General features: G+C 39.1%; 1 protein-coding gene across 4 annotated transcripts in view; it reads left to right on the plus strand.

The window, feature by feature from the left end:
• Positions 1-20,031, plus strand: part of cdh11 (cadherin 11, type 2, OB-cadherin (osteoblast)) — a 148,809-nt gene that overhangs the window by 65,957 nt on the left and 62,821 nt on the right. For 2 of the 4 annotated variants that reach the window (XM_008429073.3, XM_081616587.1), the window contains exon 2: positions 7,869-7,920. The exons of 1 other annotated variant lie outside the window; for it this stretch is intronic. The gene's annotated coding sequence lies outside the window, so the exon portion shown is untranslated. Of the gene's footprint in view, positions 1-7,868; positions 7,921-18,799; positions 18,955-20,031 lie in introns of those variants that run through there. One more of the 4 variants, XM_017309013.2, reaches the window with a different exon arrangement.

Here is a 20,031-nt window from a genome sequence, read left to right on the forward strand (position 1 = left end):
ATCAGTCCACCAATCAATCACTGTGCTTCGATTAACTGGCTCAACGTAGGAACCAGTAATACCATTACGGTATTATTGGTATTACACGGTATACGGTATTATTTAAAAACTAGAGATGCACAATATATCGGCACAAGCATCAGTATCGGTTTGATAAATAAAGCTGGGCCAATTTTAGCAACCAACATTTCCATCTTGTTGCCATTTGTTTCCGGAGGGGCAGTGGAGAGGGCTGGTCACGTGGTATTTGTTTGGTCATGTGACTGTGATAGTGATGCAGCAAATGATTACTGTGACTGAAACAGAAAAACTGACATGAAGTCAGTGGTGTGCAGAAATAAAATTAACATTAAATTAAATTAGCATATTATTGGTAAATATTGTTTATTGGCCATAAAGGCAATATTAAAATGGATATCAGCCGAATTTTCATAATGGTGGATCCCAAAGAAAAAAACTTGAAAAAAAATTTTTATTGAAAAAAAATGTTTTTTTACCCTTTTCAATGATTTCATTATGCCTTAAAATAAAATAATAAAAACTAATATCTTTACTAAATAATAAAAAAGTTTGTTCTGCAAACAATCAACCTTTAGATAAATACTACCATCAGTGTTGCTGATAAACAAAAAAAAAATCTCTGCATAGATCATTTACTACATAATTATGACAATAGTATAATAATGACTGTCACTGCATTGATTGGATATTACTTACACTGAATAATGAAAATATGTTATGATGCTCTGCTCAAGGTCATGCTGTTTGTGGCTCCATGATGAAGTTTATGAGGCAGAAATTTGATTGTGCTGCTGCTGTTATGATATTTGAACAAGGTGGTCCATCCTTTTTTTATTAATTAGGTATATGAAGAAAAAAGTGAGGAAGACGCCACTGTTTTACATTTTCACAGCAAAAATGGATTAATCTGGAAACAGACACTCAAAGAAATTCAATGATTTTTTTTAACAGCTTATTGTTACTGTATATTGACTATACAGTGCCTACAGTTTCCAGTAGGCACAAGACTATTGGTAATAATGTGCAGCAAGATTATGAAGGTTTTTGTTGACTATATGGGCTATCTATCCAACCATTAGAGAAGTAATGCTAAATTAATCAATAAATTATGTTAGCATCAATATGAATGTTTGTCTCATAGCAATTAGATATTATCACACGTTTATTTTTAAATGTGTATAAATCTAATGAAACTGTTGTTTTTAATCAAGCACTTCATTTTATGAACCTTTTTTAATCAATAGTAAATCTGAATATTGTAAGAGCCAAAACTCTGTTTAAGAAAAAGAAAATCTGTTTTTTTCACAAGTCCTTTTGCTGAATGTGTAAAAAAAAACAAAAAAAACATGAAAGGAATGACTGCAGAGTGCAGCGTACGTCCTCCCAGCTGTGTGATCTCTCACTGTACATTTATGAATATGTAGATAAATCAAGCATAGCGATGAAGATAAATGCAGCTTTTTTCCCTTTTTGAAATGTAACTTTTGCGTCATGCCAAAATGTCTTCCTTGCTACGTTCCATCGCTCATGAGTTGTCTGTCCTCAATAATAACGTAATGCCAAACGCACAGGGAATAAACCCCTGCTGATGTATTTTTTATGTCCTTCTGCACTCATTCAGTTTCCTGAACAAATCACACATTTTCATCTTCAGTGGCCTGGTTCACACTCATGTAGGGGAGCAGCTTCGCAGCACATTTCAGCTGAACCGCTGGCCTTGAAACCTCTCCACCGAGACCCACCTGGGTTAAATAGCTCACCCCAGGGCTTCCTGTTAGCTGAAGTGATGGAGGCAGTAGAAAGTCCTGTTCAGACTCTCACCCCTAAAACACCTCAGGTGATCTGGGAATGTGATGGATGAAAGGGCAGTGACATCTGTTCAAGTAAAATTCAAGTAAAAAAAAAAAAAGTCCTGAGTTCAATTCAAGTAAAAAAGAAAAAAAACTGTTTAGTTTCCTTAAATAAATGAGAAAAAAAATGCTTGTTTTCAGTGACTTATTTCTTACATTTTCTCTATTTAAACAGTTTCCTTCTGCTAGAAAAGATAATTATTTATTTGAGAGTTTTTATCCAGGCTTGTGTGAAATTACTAATTTTCAAATTAGCTTCTAAGAGTATTTAACAAAAAAAAGTTACAAAAAAATCTAATTTCCAGGAATAATTTTGAGTAATGTTTCACAGAAAAATACCAGTGTGTGACTAGGTGGGGATCCACTATGTGCAAAATTCACATTACTGCCCACTGATTTCTTTGTAACTGTAAAAGTCCATTTGGATTTTGGTCAGTTTGCAGTTTGTGTGTCAGTCGGCAAAACAAAAAATAGACATTATAAACTATAATTATACTTTTGGAAAACCAAGGGTAAAATATTTTTATGTCCTTGTGTATACTTGGTCTGTATTATTTCCAGTAATTACATTTATTGGAAAGCTGAATAAGTCAAGTCATGTTGGTAACAAGATGTAAAAAATGTAAAAGTTATGGTTTTTTTGTTGTTGTTGTTTGTTTTCTCACAGATTTGCTTTATGCCACCCCCAATAGCCAGTGTGTCATTTTTATGCCACTACTGCCTGTTGATGCATATTCAAGACATACTAGATATCCTATTGGAAGCACCCTGACACCATCTAATGGTTTGAGTTATGCTCAGTTATGTCTAATGTAGCTCATTTGCTTACTAAATAGCTACATTTGTTTTCATTTGTGAGTACTATAGTCTAGTGACCATGAAGCAATTCGAGGTTTTTTGGTATAATTGTAAACAAATACTGTAAACCAAAAAAGAAGGTTCAATGAGTTGCCAGAGAATGTACCAAAGTTTCTGTGGCTGGTATTTGAGCACTGCCACTCCCCCACATGTGGCTGTACACTGCAGGTCAGCTGACAAAAAAACGAAATGCTTCCACACATTTATGATGCATTCATGAAAAACATCTTTGGAAACATTTCTGGTTGTGAAAAACTTAAGTTGTTTAACCTGAAGAAAAAATGTTCTGTTACTCATGATGGTGTCTGGCAGCTGAAGGAGGAACAGCTTATCCTGCTCTCTCTCGTCCTTACTGATAACTTTGCCTGTGAATTATTTTTAAAGACACAATTTTATAGTTATATTTACATTATCGACATCATAACTGGATTATTTCAAACCTAAGCACTGAGAGATTTTCTTACTTTTATTTTTACCTTACTTTTCTTCACCTCCAAGTTGAACCAGGGCAAAATGTCCCCGTCCGACCCCAAGGACATTAGCAGTATTCTACAACGACTTCAGTTTTTAGAAACAAAGATTCAACGGCTGGAGGTGAACTTTGAGATCAACGCTACCTGTGGATATGAAACAACTCTTCCTCAAACCAGCGTAGAGGTCGTACACCCCGCACCAAACAGCTCACCCTGGATCGCTCAGGGCGCCAAGCCGAAACAAAAGTCTCACACTGCAGATCCCATGAGACGACTAACGGGGAGAACTAACGGCCAGCTCTGAGCCGAAACCCACCTTCAACTTCAACTCCTGCTCCGCCAAAGAATAGCAAACAAGCAGCTGGAACCAAAACGGCTCCACCGACCCCGCTCCCAAGGACAAAGCGACCAGCCCAAGCCTCAAAACATTCAGACTCTGTGGGAATCCCACTGAAAAACAGATTTTCTGCACTCCAGCCTGAGCCTCTGAGTGAAAACCCACCTTTAAATATCAACAATGAGACTAGACCAACACATCTACCCCCCAAAGCTCTGAAGGACAAAGTGACCACCAGGAAAACGAAAGGTATGCCAAGAGTGCTGATTGTTGGAGATGAGGCAGTAAATGGAATCAGTCATGTTTGCAATCCCAAGAAAACGAGAGTGGTTTCTTTTCTTGGTGACACTGTATCTGATTTGACTCACAAAGTGCTCTCTCTAACCACTGATCAGCCAAACATGGAGACTTTAGTTGTGCATGTTGGAGCCAACGATCTGGCAAAGCAAAAATCGGAGATTCTGAAAAAGGACTTTAATATTCTTCTGGACACTATGGGAAAATTAAAAACGAAGTTATTTCTCAGTGGTCCAATTCCATCACCTCAATGGGGAGACGAAAAACACTCCAGGCTGCTCATGATAAACAAATGGCTGATTAAAACCTGCTCTACCAGCTCAGTGACCTTCATCGATAACCTCTGGATCTATTGGCAGCGCTTTCACCTCTTTGGAAGAGGAGGACGCAATCTTAACAAACACGGAATAAGGCTGCTCACTGCAAACATTTTTCATTTTATCAACAAGAACAACAATGTGATCATCGCTTCAGAAGAACAGGCTCAAGGATGTCTGACCAGGATGGAGCCCTCCGCATATCAGAAGCAAAGTGTCCCAAAACAAACTAATAAAACATCGACTGAGGACAGAATGACTGGTTCCCCTCCTCCTTCCCCCTCCCTCTCTGCTCCTACACTCACTCACAAGATAAGAGTTTCCCAGGAAGTCCATCACTAAAGAGAGTCGGGCTGCACCTGAACCACCTGAAGATGCTGGTGGAGGATCCGGGTCAGAGAGGAAGACAGATGGACTCCTCCTCCTCCCAGCAGGATGGAATGGATCAACAGGTTCGCCTCGGCACGACTCTCCTTAGCGCTAACATAGCAGACCTCACTTCATCTAAGCCACCTGCCTCTGACTTCCCAGAGGATCCAGCACTCTGCGTTTCTGAGGTCTGAGACCGGGGTCCAGATATTATCTTTACACCCGTCTTCCTCCAGAATGTGTCTGGCCCCCTGACATTGCATAGCAGGAAATTACCTTTCCGGATCACTACAAGAAAAGTTACAAAAAACAGAAATACAAAAAGCAGCGGTCTTAATTCAAACCTCAGACTGAAGAACTTTCAGCCTCCAAGTCACTTAAACTGGCTCTTTTAAATACCAGATATCTCTGTGCTAAAGCTCTATTAATTAATGATTTCATCACTGAGCATAATATTGACGTTTTATTTCTGACAAACATGGTTGAATGACAATAATGAACCAATCGTACTAATTGAATCAATCAAATATTGAAGCCACGCCTCCTACTTACAATTTTTTAAGTGAGAATAGAAAACACAAAAAAGGAGGAGGCATGGCTTCAATATTTAAGAATACCATAAACTGTAGTAAAATCTCTTTGGGTAATTGTATGTCTTTTGAGTATCTTGGAATTGAGGTAAAAGGCCACAAACGAACTTTGACACTAACTCTATACAAAACACCAACATATGTGGAAAATTTCTTTGCGGACTTGAATGAGCTTCTATCTCTCATATGCATTGATTACGATTGTTTGATAATTGTCGGTGATTTCAACATTCATGTTGACAACCCCCAAGACCGAGGGGCTAAAAAGCTCTTTAATATATTAGAGAGTTTTGGTTTAACACAACATGTCAAACAAGCAACACACACTCAGGGACACACACTGGACCTGGTTATCAGTCAGGGTGTGAATATTTCCAATGTCTCTGTAACTGATATTGCCCTGTCGGATCACTTTGCTGTTATCTTTGACAGTTCTTTATCTGTTAACCCCATTGGACAAAAAGCTACTATCACAAAACGTACTTTCACAGAAAACACAGCAGAAACATTTAATCAAATCTACTCTTCTTCCTCGCCCTTAAGCTATAATGACATAGATAAGTTGGTAGATGATTTTCAGTGCAAACTTTCAGATATCATTGATTACATTGCCCCCATTAAAGTGAAGGTTGTGACTGGTAGGAAGAAATCTCCATGGAGAAATGCACAAACAGTTCAATCTGCAAGACAACTCTGCCGTAGGGCCGAACGGAAATGGCGTAAAGGTCAACTGCACGTTTATTATGACATCTACAAGGAAAGACTACGTAACTATCACACAACACTAAAACATGCCAGAGAGGCTTTCTTTGCAGATGTCATAAACAAAAACATTAACAATGCTCGAGCTTTATTTGCTACTGTTGACAGGCTCACAAATCCTCCTATGACGTTACCACCTGAACTTCAATCTAATGCCTGCAACAAGTTTTCTAGTTTCTTTTCAGAGAAAATTCAAAAGATCAGAGGATTAATCTGCACATCCACTCCAAAGACAGTACCAATGCTGGGCCCAAACAAAACAAATGCAGGAAAAATGACCCAATATCTACTACTAAATTATAAAACCCTAGAAGAAATTATAAGTCAATTAAGCTCCAGTTCCTGCTGTCTGGATGTCCTACCCACACATTTCTTTAAGAAAGTCCTGCCTGTTGTTGCTAATGATCTGATCCAAATAGTAACTCATCGCTCTCTTCAGGTGTTTTCCCCCAGGCTATGAAAACAGCAGTTATCAAACCACTGATAAAAAAGAACAATCTGGACAAATCCCTACTGCAGAATTACAGGCCGACCTCTGACCTCTGACCTCCCATTCATCAGCAAAATTATTGAAAAAGCTGTTTTTAAACAATGAAATAACTTCCTAACAATAATAAATCGCTTTGACTCCTTCCAGTCTGGTTTTCGTGCTCACCACAGCACGGAGACTGGCCTAGTCAAAGTGTTCAATGACATCCATATAAATACAGACTGTGGGAGAACCACAGTGCTGGTTCTGTTGGACCTCAGTGCAGCTTTTGACACTGTTGACCACGACATTTTACTGAATTGACTGGAGAGTTGGGTCGGACTCTCCGGTCCAGTGCTCAACTGGTTTGAATCTTACATAAAGAACAGGGATTTCTTTGTTTCAATCGGAAACTTCTCATCAGAGAGGTCAAAGGTCACATGTGGGGTACCCCAAGGTTCAATCCTAGGACCCCTTCTTTTCAATATTTATATGCTCCCACTGGCTAAGGTTATAACAGGACATAGGATTAGCTACCACAATTATGCGGATGATACACAGCTCTACATCACGATGTCACCAGGTGACTCTGAACCCATCCAATCACTGAATAGATGCTTAGAACAGATCAATGTGTGGATGTGCCAAAACTTTCTCCAGCTGATCAGAAACAAAACTGAAGTTATTATCTTTGGACCTAAAGAGGATCGAACTAGAATCAATGCACAGCTTCAGTTATTACAACTAAAAACCAGCGATCAGAACGAAACCTGGGAGTAGTGATGACCTCTGACCTGAACCTTCAGAGCCACATTAAGACAGTCACAAAGAACCAGAACCAGACGAGGAGAAGCAGCATTCAGCTTCTACGCACCACAGATTTGGAACAAACTTCCAGAAAACTGTAAAACAGCTGAAACACTGACTATCTTTAAATCTCAACTTAAAACTCACCTGTTTAGAGTTGCTTATGGCTAAATTGCGGGTTTTGATGTCTTCAATGTTTTTAATGTTTTTATCTTTACTTTTCATCTAGTTATTAACTTCTTTTTATTTCTCTTTCACACTGTCTATGTAAAGCCCCCGGAAAACATCCCAGTTAAACGAATCTGTGTGAGAATCCTTGTTAAATGACAACTTAACTAAAACTCTGAGGTGTGAGACGTTTAACTGAAGTCCTACAAGGGGTGTTAATGTTTTCATCTTTTTTAATCTTTTTTCTTTTTCTTTAAAAAAAAATCTCTTTGTCTTTCTAACTGTTTATTCACTGTCACATGCTGTTTTTATTTTAATTATGTAAAGTACTTTGAAATGCCTTGCTGCTGAAATGTGCTATACAACTAAAATTTGATTGATTGAATGATTCATTGATTAATTTTTGTTAAATTATTGTATAAATATCATAAAACAGTGGCATCTCTACTTACATTTATCATATAATCATCCCTGCATATTCTCAACCTGGTTCTCTTCAGTACTTTTTGATGTAAGTAACAGGTTTCCTCCCTGTCTGTGTTTCTCTCAGGCAGCTCTGTGAAGAGAGCGCGTCTTCCTCAGCAAACACTGATGAATTAAAGGTACGACTCTACGACTTTGGCTGCTGTCTGTTTGTAGAATCAAAAGGATTTTCCATGGCAATGACGCGGGAGACCCACTGACCTATTCAGCTTTCCATTTACCCAGAGATGCTTTCATTCACACATTGTCTTTCCTGTTTTCTTATTTATGCTTCAAAAAAATAGTTTCTACTTCTTGCCTCAGCCTCTGTTAGTAATGAGTTATGTCCTTCACGGCTAATAGAAAATTATTCAAATTTGCTGAGCTTGTGTTAGCCTGAAGCAGCTTGTTGAATAGCATTTGTAAATAATGCATTTTTAATGTTATCTTATGCCTCTAAAATGTAGCTGACAATGTATCAGGCGCATGTTTCCAAAACACTGAATTGAATAAAAAATGGTTGCAAGTATTAACAGGCAGATCTAATCAATCCAGACCATGCTTATCAGTGACTGGCAGGCTAATGAGCTAATTGCAGAGCCGCATTATTTAGTCTTACAACTGAAACTGGTACAAGACAAACTGGTCCAAAGAGCCTCACATGCAAGACACTAAACTAAACATGCTACTGACTCTAAATAGCTACACTCTTAGAAATGGCTGTAAATTTACGGTGGAATTCCATCAGTAACATACTGTTATTCCAAAATACGGTAGGATATTGTCAATTTGATGTTTTCTTCTCTTGTCACAATCACGACTGACGACTGGCAGCAAACTACCGCAAAATAATTGTACAATACAGTTTTTTTCTAGTCAAGACATTTTACTTGTATTTGCATCTTAGAGAAGCAGAATTTAAAGACAATATTAAACTGGAAGAAAAAAATACTTTCCATAATAAATCTTTTAGGGAATGAATCAAAATCTACAGACATCATCAAAAGTGTTAGATTACCAGTGTTGGTGTTGTATGTTAAAAATACAATGTTAATTAAACACTTGTTTAGTCAAATTTAAAGATAGGTTTGTCAGTTTCCCTAAAGAGTTTTTGTTTGATAAAGAGTTGCTCCGACAATCGCAACGTATCTGTGACGTCACGTGTTGCCCTGGAGACAGCAGTATGGCGTCTTGCCTGGATCTTATCATAACAAGGTGAGTTCCCCAAATCTATTAAAACATGCTCTTTATGTTCTCAGTTTAATGTATTTATGTAATGTAATGGTGATGTATTGTCTCAATGTTTGTAACTCCCTGGCGGACATTATACCACAATGCATGCTGCGTTTACACTGTTATGTATTCTGTATCTCAATAAAGATCTATTAAAAAAGGTAAGTTTCATGTTAAGATCGTCATGTTTTTGATTTTGATTATTTTTTATGAATGCATTAACTTTCTGTTTGCGCAAGAGTATCAACTTATGCTTAACGTAAGTTTATTTGTTTGGATATCGCGGTACGACTGTTCAGTACAGAGGTGCTCAAGTCCAGACCCTGAGAGCTGCTTTCCTGCAACTTTCAGATGCTTCCCTGCACCAATTAACACACCTGAATGAAATGAAAGGCTGGTTAGCAGGTCTGTTCAGAGCTGATCCTGGTCTGTTGGAGTAGAGATTCATCGAAAAGTTGCAGGACGGTAGCTCTCGAGGACTGGACGTGAGCACCCTTGGTTTATTAGTTTGTTAGCAGCTAAAGCTAGCCAAGCAGGTGTAGCATGGGGTGTCGGGTGGTTAAACGAACATTAAAACTGTCAGAAAGGCCGTTTGAGTTAACATTATTTAGCTGCGGAGTCGTTTTCTTGAAGTTTTCGGCTATAGACGGCATAATGGGGAGAGTGGCTGTGCTGGACCGGTGGTTTGATCTATGCGATCAAAGTTAAGCCAAAATGTTTTTGTCTCTATAAATAATAATGATAATAAACAATAACATATTGGCTGACTCTTTTTTTCTTCATTAGTATGTCATGTTAGTGACTGAAGCCTGTTATGATGACTTCAGCACATTTCTTCTGACAGGTTGGCAGAAGAAATGCTGTCCAGAATGTTTCTATAAGCTGACTAATTTCTATAATGCCTAATGTCTGAGTTGTGTTCATGGTAATTATTTCTGACATTTTTATGCTTTATGTTGTAGGTGATGAAAAATGCTCTACAGGGTAAACCAGGTGGACAAAGTATTTTGGTGGGTCTGGTTAGTTTTGTTCACTTCTCTTTAAAATGTTTATTTATTATCCTAATGTTTCTGCTATTTATCCTGCTGTTCCTCCAGGCTGGGAAAACCAGGCATTCTTCTGTTGGTTCATGTGCTTCGTCCTTCATCCAAAACCCACAAGAAGAATCCAAAACAGCTCATGTCAAACTGTGGACAATGTTTTCAGATAAGCACTTTCTCATTGGCTTTGTTTGCTATGTGAATGTAGCTGTGCTACTAAATATATTTAATATTTTTTATTATTCGTCGTCTTATCATTATGTTAAAGATGCAAGCCAGTGTTGAAGCTTTCCTCATTGCTGTGCAACCAGGACAGCCCTTCCTCCTGCATGTTGGTGAAAACAAGAGCAGCACCAAAGACACTTCACCATCAATGATCATAAGATCATCCAAGTAGCTTTTGATGAACTTTCAAAGCACACTTCACCTTCAGTGCAAATTACCATGAATTCCTCTACAACTTCTGTAAATTAATCCAGTCTACAGTTTTCAACATTGATGTGACTTGCACAGCAATTGAGGAGTTTAAGATCCTTGCTTTTACCATATGGTTATGTGTATTTGTTAAAAGTTGCATTGTGATCACTGTTATGTGTAGAGTGTTATGGGGTTCCCCTGTCTGTGTCTGACTCTGCTGACTCCCACTCACATGTGATGAACCTGTCATGTGGGCGACGGATCAGGGGAGCGGGAGGACCCGGACCGATGCCGATCTGACAGAACACCGGAAGAGCGGAGAGTTCAGTGTGTTAGCAGTGAAGCTATTCATTTGAGTGTAACAATTTGTTAGAGGCGCAGCTGCAGCCTAAGGAATAGCAGCTCGCTCTTATTTCTAATAAATCCTGTTGGCGGGACTACATCTGCGGTGTGTTGTCGTCATTACAGTATTTAACACTTTAAAGGTAATTACAGGATTGAAAAGGTAAATGTCCAGTAAAATACTGGTATCTACCGACGCCAGCTTTTTTTATTTTATTTTTTTACCGTTTTTCTGAAAGAACGGTAAAAAAAAAGAAAACCTGGCGTCTGTAGCTACCAGTATTTTTTCATCGTTCTTACTGAAAACTGGTATTTTACCGTTCTTTCGAAAAAACGGTGGACTACTGGCAGCTATAGACGCCAGAAGTTTACCGTTCTTTCACAGTATCTATACCGTACTTGCATTGACGGTAATCTGCTGTCAGGATTAATTACGGTACAGCTACTGTGAATTTACAGTAAACTTCTGGCGTCTATAGCTGCCAGTATGTTACAGTAAATTTACAGGATTATTTCTTAGTGTAGTGTTATACAATTTGATAATACAAAACTGCAAAAGTAGAAGGTTTAAGAACGTATTTTAGATCTCAAGACTATGATTCTCAAGAAGAGCTTTTTAAAAATGTTTTCAATGGGGCGATACTGTTCTTATGATGTAAATGATTTTTAAAATGATTACAGCGTAATGTCCTGCAATAGGTATGAACCTGTATTTTGTGAGGGAAAAGAAATTAAGTGCATTTGCATAATAAAGCCCAATTTAGTTAAAAATAGCAAAAAGAAAAAAGGAAAACTAATTGTAGTATGGGAGGAAACCATTGTAGTCAGAGAAAAGTCACACACACACACACACACGCACACACACACGCACACACACACACTCATTCTTGTTTAGACTGAAACCCAGGACGATATTACAATAGAAAACCAAACACACACACACACACATTCTCGCTTAATCTCGAACCCAGGCTCCCTTTTGCTGCGAGGCAAAAGATACAACTGAACTACTGCCACCTATTATTTAAATGTTTTTATCCATCTATTGTCTATACCTGCTTATCTTCTTGCATATCTCCAGTGGTCATTGGAAACCAGTCCATCGCAGAGACACACAGGACAAACTATGCACTCATATATACATAAGTATAATCATTTAGAATTCCCAGTAAAGGTATACATAGACAGTGATGTAACACAGCTTAGTGTGTTCACAGTCACTTTTTTAAAAAATATCTGCGTCAGCTGTTTCATATTCGTGTGATAATGATTTTACTTCAGTGGAGAAAGAAATTTGGAGGTGAAGCATGAAGGAAACGGGTGTGGGAGGGGGGACGGTACTCGCCGCTACATTCAGCCAGAGAAAACTCGGCTCTCTCTCTGGCATCGCCTTTAAACGACTTTCAACCGTAGGAATTTTATGCTGGAACATTTTTTGTGGTTTGTGAAACCACAACTTTTCACAACCAACTCTTGCTTTTATAAAAAAACAAATAAAACCTAAAAAAAAAAAAAAACAGAAGGTAAAGGTAAAAAAAATAGCTGACACTACAACCTGCTATTGCTTCCTTACTGTCACTTTTCTCTGTACAGGAAAACCAAACTTAAGACTAAGGAAATGCTAAAAAGTTGAGCTAAAAGTTAACATTTAAACCTACCAGGGATCCAAGCATTGCCAAGAGGAGAAATATGTGTAAAATAACATCTCAGAGGCTCAGAACCCAGTGAACACTTCATTCCTGGTGTTCCTGTATTTCTGTAATTCTAATTAAACCTGACTTAGATCAACCCGGTTCCTCTAGCCTAGGAGCTTGTGCCAAAGCCCAACTCCTTGGCTCCAAACGGTTTATCTCTACGTTCTGATTGCATGTTTAGCCCTTTGACCTTCATAAAGGGATAAAACCCATATCCCATAATATGAAGCGTCCATCCAGATAACCTCGGCGGCAACTTTGAAAGTGACGAAGGGATTCTGTGTTTCTCCGTGGGTTTTCCTAGTTTGAGGGAGAATTAGAAAAGGAACAAAAGAGCTTATCTGAGCAATGCTCAGGTCACACCATCCCTCTCTCTCTCACACACATACGTACGCACACACACACACACACACACACTATCTCCAGCCCTCTCTCCTGTAGATAAGTGCCTTCCTCTTTGGACCTATTGCTGCTGAAAGAAAGCAACAGATATATTGTTCCAAGCGTGTTTATGTGGCAGCTCTTGGCTGGGTTTCTCTGTTATTTTATTCTAGACCAATTTCACCCACTGAGACAGCAAAATGAGGACATTAGAACCAACATCCATCTCTCTCTCTCTCCACCTGTTTTATTTTTTTATAATAGTTTGTAATTACGCTCTGTGTCAGCTCACAGGCAGTTCAGCCAAAGTTTCAGACTTTGTAGAATGAAGCCTCTAAGGGGAGGAGGAGGAAAAACTTAAGCTGCACTGACATCAACACATACACGCACACACACTTATGGATGCACACACGCTTTCATTTAAGGGCATTTCACAGAAGGAGTCCTCTATCTCCAATGTGTTTGCACGCACGTCACGTATTCAGTAATTTTTCGGCTTGTAGTCTGACTTTGCAGGCATTAACCATAGTGAAATGAAATGCTTACAACAGCATCATTGCACATAAAGCGTGTAGCTGCAGTGTACGATTACAAAAAATTGGATACTGAATGGAGAATTCCCCCTGAAACTGTGTTGTACTTCTGCCAGAGGTTTTAACCAAACAACACATCAAAAACGGATGAGAAAAACTGTTTAATGATCTAAAGGTCTGATCTGTACGGTGGCCCTGAAGGGCAAACCACTTCAATGCATCACTAAACACAACTACAAATTGTAAAACACAATATATTAAAAAAAAACAGTGACATTAACTAAGCACTATTACAAACTAAGAAAACACAGCAACGTTAACAACTTGGAAGAGGCGGGAAACCTGAGACATTGTTGATCGGACGACAACATTTGGTTTAGAACGGAAATTATTCTGGGGTTCTCTCTCTCTCTCTTTTTGAGATGGACAGGAAGACGGTCACAGCGCTACGTACTGCCCAAACTGTGAAAAGAATGAAGCTAAACTTTTGTAGTATGTCCCGACATTAAATATTCTTGGATAGCGGTCGCTATGGTTTGTTGAACATATGTTCAACAAATGCGTTAAGATAACTTCTGGTTCTAAAGCCAGAAGTTTTGTCGTCCAATCAGCGATGCCTTATGTTTCCCACTGGGACCTACGTCTTCCGTTTTCTTAATGTGTTTTTCAAATTGTACTTGTGCTTAGTAATTTGTTGATGTAGTTGACACTTCAGGGCCACCGTAGATCTGCTGGGTGTGATACACCCACCCATGAAGACGGCTCTGTCTCCGAGTACAAACCTCATTACTTGGGCATTTATTTGATTCCTCTCAAGTTCTGGATTAATTTGATTATTGATGATGGTGCCGTCATTTAGAAGAGTCGGTTTCAACACGCAGAAAAAAAGGCAAAGGTCCAGCAGTTTGCTGTATAGGCAGACTTTACACATAAAAGCAGTGCTGATAAGTTCCTTCTCCACAGGGGAAGATGCTGTTAAAACTCATTAACAATCAGGTCCATATATCTTCGGGAATGTGACACTGATGGGTGTCTGGGAGGACAGATAAGGAGCAAGAATTAGGGAGAAGATGTTTTTCTTCCCCCAGGATTTACATGCACGCGCACACACACACACACACACACACACACACACACACACACACACACACACACACACACACACACACACACACACACACACACACACACACACACACACACACATGCAGAGTTTTAACGCCCTCTACCACTATTGATTATCCAGCTGTCTGACTGATTGAGAGCCAGATATAGAAAAGACACACATCAATAAAATACTGTGGAGGAAAACCTGGGGGGAATTTAAACACACTGTCCCTTTTCTCCCCCGTTTAAACTTCATCAGGGTTTCTGGTCATTTGACATGTTGTGTCTGTTCTAGTTGTGATCATTTAATACCAAACATTTTCAAGTTTGCTCCAACAGTGACTGTATGAAAATTCAATATCAGAAATGTAGCGACAACTAAGTCAAAGACATTTTTGTCATCTATATAAAATCTACCATAATAGTTATGACTATAATAAATAACATTGTCTGAAAGGAGGTTGATCAGGGTCCTGATTTGTCAGACGTCATACGAGTCGATTGGCCTAACAGGGCTGAGATGGGAAACTAATGGAAATATGGAGTGAAAAGCTACTTTTGTATCTTTTTATATTGATCAGCTTTTCTTGGTATTGTTAACTTAAGCCTTGGCATAAATTGCTGATCATAAATTGGTCAAACCTTCAGTCGGTGGATCTCTAGATCAGTCTGGTAGATTCGGTTTCATCTGGCACCAAAAATGAAGCATTTGTTCCATTTTCAGCTGGTGTGGTTGTGAATGTGCAAACAGGAAAAAAAATAGAAAAGAAGGTATAATTTCACTTTGAACATTTGGACTGGTACTGAAAATATTCATTCTGCATTCAGAAATTTAAACACATGAAGAGTCAAGAATCGTAAAACTTCAGTTTTAAATCAGTGGCTAGAGGCAGAGACAGAGCGCCGCTGGATTCTACTTCCTGTCATCCTCGGTACATTTAGACATCGGCGGCGCCGGTGATGATGTCATCGCCACAGCTTTTTGGGAACCCTGAATGATGAGATAAAGTAACAGTATTTAATATAAAAGCTTAAATGATCCACTACAAGGACAAAAATGACATTTTGGAATGGATGGAAAATTGCTTATAGCTGTGCAGAGGATGCACAAAATGAAGCCACCCTCCAATATGAGATTACAGTCAGCCAAGCTTACCTCCTGAAAGCCACCTGCACTGAAAAATAGTACAGTCTGACCTAAATCTGTGTTTTTCACTCGTACATATTGATTATTAATAAATATAAAAAAGAATGTATCTTATTTTGAATAGAGAATCAACGGAAATGTTAACCTAGCGAGATAAAGTCTGTATCAGTATCTTTAGTGGGTTGCAGGATGAGGAAGGAGAGTGGGGTGGATGGATGGATGGATGGATGGAGAGAGAGAAGGGGGATTTGGGTATGGAGGGATGTGAAGGAAAGAAAGAAGAGATGCAAATATGGATAATGGATGACAGCGCTCAGAGCTGGAAAAAAACAAGCAGAGCCATAAGAAATGCAAAGATCAGGTGGAGCAAAAAGAGAAAAGTGAAAACTGGAATACAGGGAGATAGAGAGGAAAAAACAAATGTAAGCCCCCAAGGATTAAGTCTCTCATTTCTCTTTCGGGAAGAATGGGGGGAAAAAAGCGGATTTCCACCTCCTATCCTCTCAGCTTCCCCTTTCATATCTCTCTCTCTCTCTCTTTCTGTCTCATATTTTAATATCTCTAGCCCCTATTCATCATGCTGGAACAGACTCTGAGCTCACTAAAGCATGAACACACATGGCTACCCATACATGGACACAAATCCCCCTATGTTCCTCCTCTCTTTCCCCTACTGCTCTGCAATTTTAGTTGATCTCTTCATTTTGCTTCTGCCGCCATCCATTATCTGCTCCCCTCCGAAAGTCACATGTTTGCCAGGAACTTGAAAGCAGCATCAGTTCTTTTTAGCCGGCCCCACTTTGTCCTCCATCTGTGGCGGCTTGGCATCTGCGTGGAACTGTTGCGCGGGGCCCAGCGCCGCACTGATGGGCTAATAGCATATTGAACGATCCGCCGTGGAGAGCAGATTTCTATAGTTCTCACGGCAAATACGTAGGAATCAGAGCTCAAGTGGGATGAGATTACCGAAGTAATCTAACGAGTAAAAATGACTCGCAGAACCAGAACCTCGGCTTAGCTTTGCAGATTGTGAATAATATCAGGAAAGATATTATTCACATCTTACCTGCTTTTCAGCATTTTTGTAATAAAAACATTAGAATCACGTATTGTGCATTTGCATTCAGTCCCCATTTACTCTGACGCTACTAAAAATAATATAGTGCGACCAACTGCCGAGTGGCGCAGTCCACAGGTCTTACTTATGAGAGGCAGAATGGACCCCATTAATAAAGTCAGAATAAATCTCTATTGCAGTTGCCTACGTTGTGTTGGAGTATTTTTATTTTCCCATATCAAGATCTTGAATGTTTTCAAGGGCCAGTTGTGCGAGTATGTATTGATAAAACCTATTTAAAAACTGTTACAATATTAATAACTAGCTTTGAAAGATACTTCTGATTATTAAATAATATCGAACATCTTTTCACGTTGATCCGTACCTACAGGACTTCATGATTGTTTGTGTGATTTTTTTAAATTCAAAGTCACTGATTCTGTGGAGCCACTAGAAATATTTGAGGAATTTTGAAATATTTCTGCTTATATATGACAGTAAATGTGACTTTTTGTTATTTGCCGTATCGACTGCAACTTGATGTCAAGTAAGACTGAGGAAACTGTCAAATGAAGTACATAGTGCCGCCTGCAGGTGGGAGGAATCACCAAATGTTTTTCACCATTTTTAGGGAAGATTTTTTCAATAAACTCTCAATAATGTGTTAGTACAAAAAACTGCAGGGGTGTGGTACATTTCCACAATTGCAAAATTGCGAAAAACTAGATGGACTGATTGATGTAACTTGGAGCCCAGAGGGCCACATAACAAGCTGTGGCGGGGCCAGATTTGGCCCCTAGGTTTTGAGTTTGACGTTACTTTTAGTTCCAACAGAAGACATTGAAGCTTGTGGTTTAACTTAGCAAAATGTATGTAATCCAAAATAATGCATCTTTAAGACACTGACTCATGTTCCTGAGTTGTAAATCAGATTATTTCCATTTCCGTCTCTGGTGTTTGTGTATCCAGTTCCCTCTGACCGCTCAGCACAATGCTTTAGTCAGGCAGGTTTTTCATTCCCTTTGTTGGTGCTTCTCCTTCGCCCGTTTGGTTTCGAATCCTCTGTTCACGTAGGGTAGGGTTAGGAAGCACCCTGTTGGAACCACAGCCCTCAGTCAAAATGTAAAAAAGTCAAACACTCAGCCACTGCTGTTAAGACGGGATAGAAAATAAACTGTTTCACAGCCGCCGTGTAAAACAGGTTTTTGGAGAGAAGCTCAAGCTGCTCCAACAGCGTCTCAAGTTGTTGCTTTTCCTCCTTCATCTTCCACTTTTTACCCATCACTTTTCATGTTCTCTTTGTTTCCTTTTCTTCCTCTGGTCGTCTCCGTTGAGTATCTGCATTTTGATGCCGTCACTGCAAATCTTTAGGTAACAATGGCAACGCCACCCTTTTTTTTCTCTGTGGTTCCATTCGTGCAAATGGCTTCGTTTATCGACAGGCTCTCCGGTGAAACCGGTGCCCCAGGCAGCATCGGGCAACAAAGGAGCAGGAATTGACTGTAAAGTAAAGGAATCACCTTTTTTTTTTTTGGTTCATGTCTGCAGAAGCTCTATCCTTTGTGTTGTATTTTCAAGATAAAAAAAAAGGTCTTAAATCCATCTTCATATTTTGCTCTCTACCCTGTTATTTTTCTTTGTTCCCCCAGTGATTATGTGGTCACTTGGTTTTGCTGTCCTACGTGTTTTTTTCCTTCCTTTGTGGTCATCCAGCCCTTCTCCTCAAGCCTGTAAGAATCCAAAATATTCTATTTTTCCTTCTGCCTCAAATCATTTCCAGACGCCACTGTTTCCTGCTCCATCTTTCTTCCCCCCTCAGTCCAAAACCACATAAACACACACACACGCACACACACACACACGCACACACACATTTGAGCTGTTTTTCATAGCATAAATTTCAGCCCTTTTCCAACTCTGCTCCAAGAGCCGTAATCGTTCCTGTGGGATTATTATTCAACAGATCATGTCGTTTCCTGCTTGCTTGGATGACCTCCTGACATACTTATCTCTCTTCTTATCTTTTCCTCTGCCGTAGATTAAAGGCCGCTCTATTAGTGTCGGGGTTCCTGTGATGCAGCGAGCGCGTGACGGTGAACTCTGACCTTCTGCTGACACCACTTGATGCGCACATCTTGAACAGCTTGAGCCGTTCGTCCCGTGCAGATGTGTCCTTCACATGGCTGATGGTGGCTGAGAATCTGACGGGCCATTTTTGTCCCAGTGAGACAAAAGTTTGAATGAAACTAAACCTTCTGGTGCTGTGCAGCTCCACATAATTACATGTGGATTTTCTGTTCTTAGGTCTGGCCTTACAGTGTTCCTCAGTAATTACAGTGTCAGAATACGTCCATATTGCAAGGCTATAATTTACGACGATGGATCCTGCCGATCTGGGCCAGAGGATAAAACACGGGTAGAACCGAGAGGATATTTATGGTGGCGTGAATACATTTGCTGTTTTTGTCGCACTTAAATGTTTCCCATCAACATATGTTGTTTTTTTTTATATCTTAATAACCAAACTTTCTGCATTCCATTTAATTTATGCACTAAAGTCGACTTTGATGCCCCCACACCACAATTAATCATATGATTTGGCTTTGAAGCATGAAGGGTCTCTGTGTTTTTTCATGTTGTATAAGTGATAACATTTTTCTTAGCATCAGAGTATTGAAATATTTTGATCTGGTTGAATGTCCCTTAAGTAGCTTTTAGAACACCATCTGAAAATTGCAGATCAACAACCAAGCAGATATAAAGCCACCCAAAGAAAAGCTAAATAGTTACAAAATGTGATTTTCATCTGAGGATTTCATTTGTTAAGGGAGAAAGTTCTCCAAATGAACCTGGTCCAAAATAACTAACTCTTTGTAAGCCAGGAATTTATGGAAGCATTTAGTTGTTAAAACTTTGAAATAAATTCAGGGGGAGTAAAACCAGAAAACCTTCTCGCTCTAAAGAGATGTAAAATGACTAAAACGAGAGTTTCATGTTATAGCTTAACTGGTTTATATCTTGTTAAAATTAGAAACTGTTTTTATGAGATAGGTTTTATATTGGTAAAAGGAGAAAGCTTCATGTTAAAATGAGAAACCTTTTGGTTCCTTGTTTTTTGTGTCCATAGACTGTTGGACCTGTAAATCGAGGGTTTTGCCTTTCAGCTCAGCTCTCTTCACGTTTTAACCTGATGTATATATTTGACCTTGTGTTGTTTACAGATAGTCCATAATAAATCAATGCTGTACAATCAATGGTTCCAACACACCAACAAATGGTCAAAGCTAATAACACTGGTAC

This window comes from Poecilia reticulata, chromosome 15 (assembly GCF_904066995.2).
Source record: "Poecilia reticulata chromosome 15, P_reticulata-male-v2, whole genome shotgun sequence".
NCBI lineage: Eukaryota > Metazoa > Chordata > Actinopteri > Cyprinodontiformes > Poeciliidae > Poecilia > Poecilia reticulata.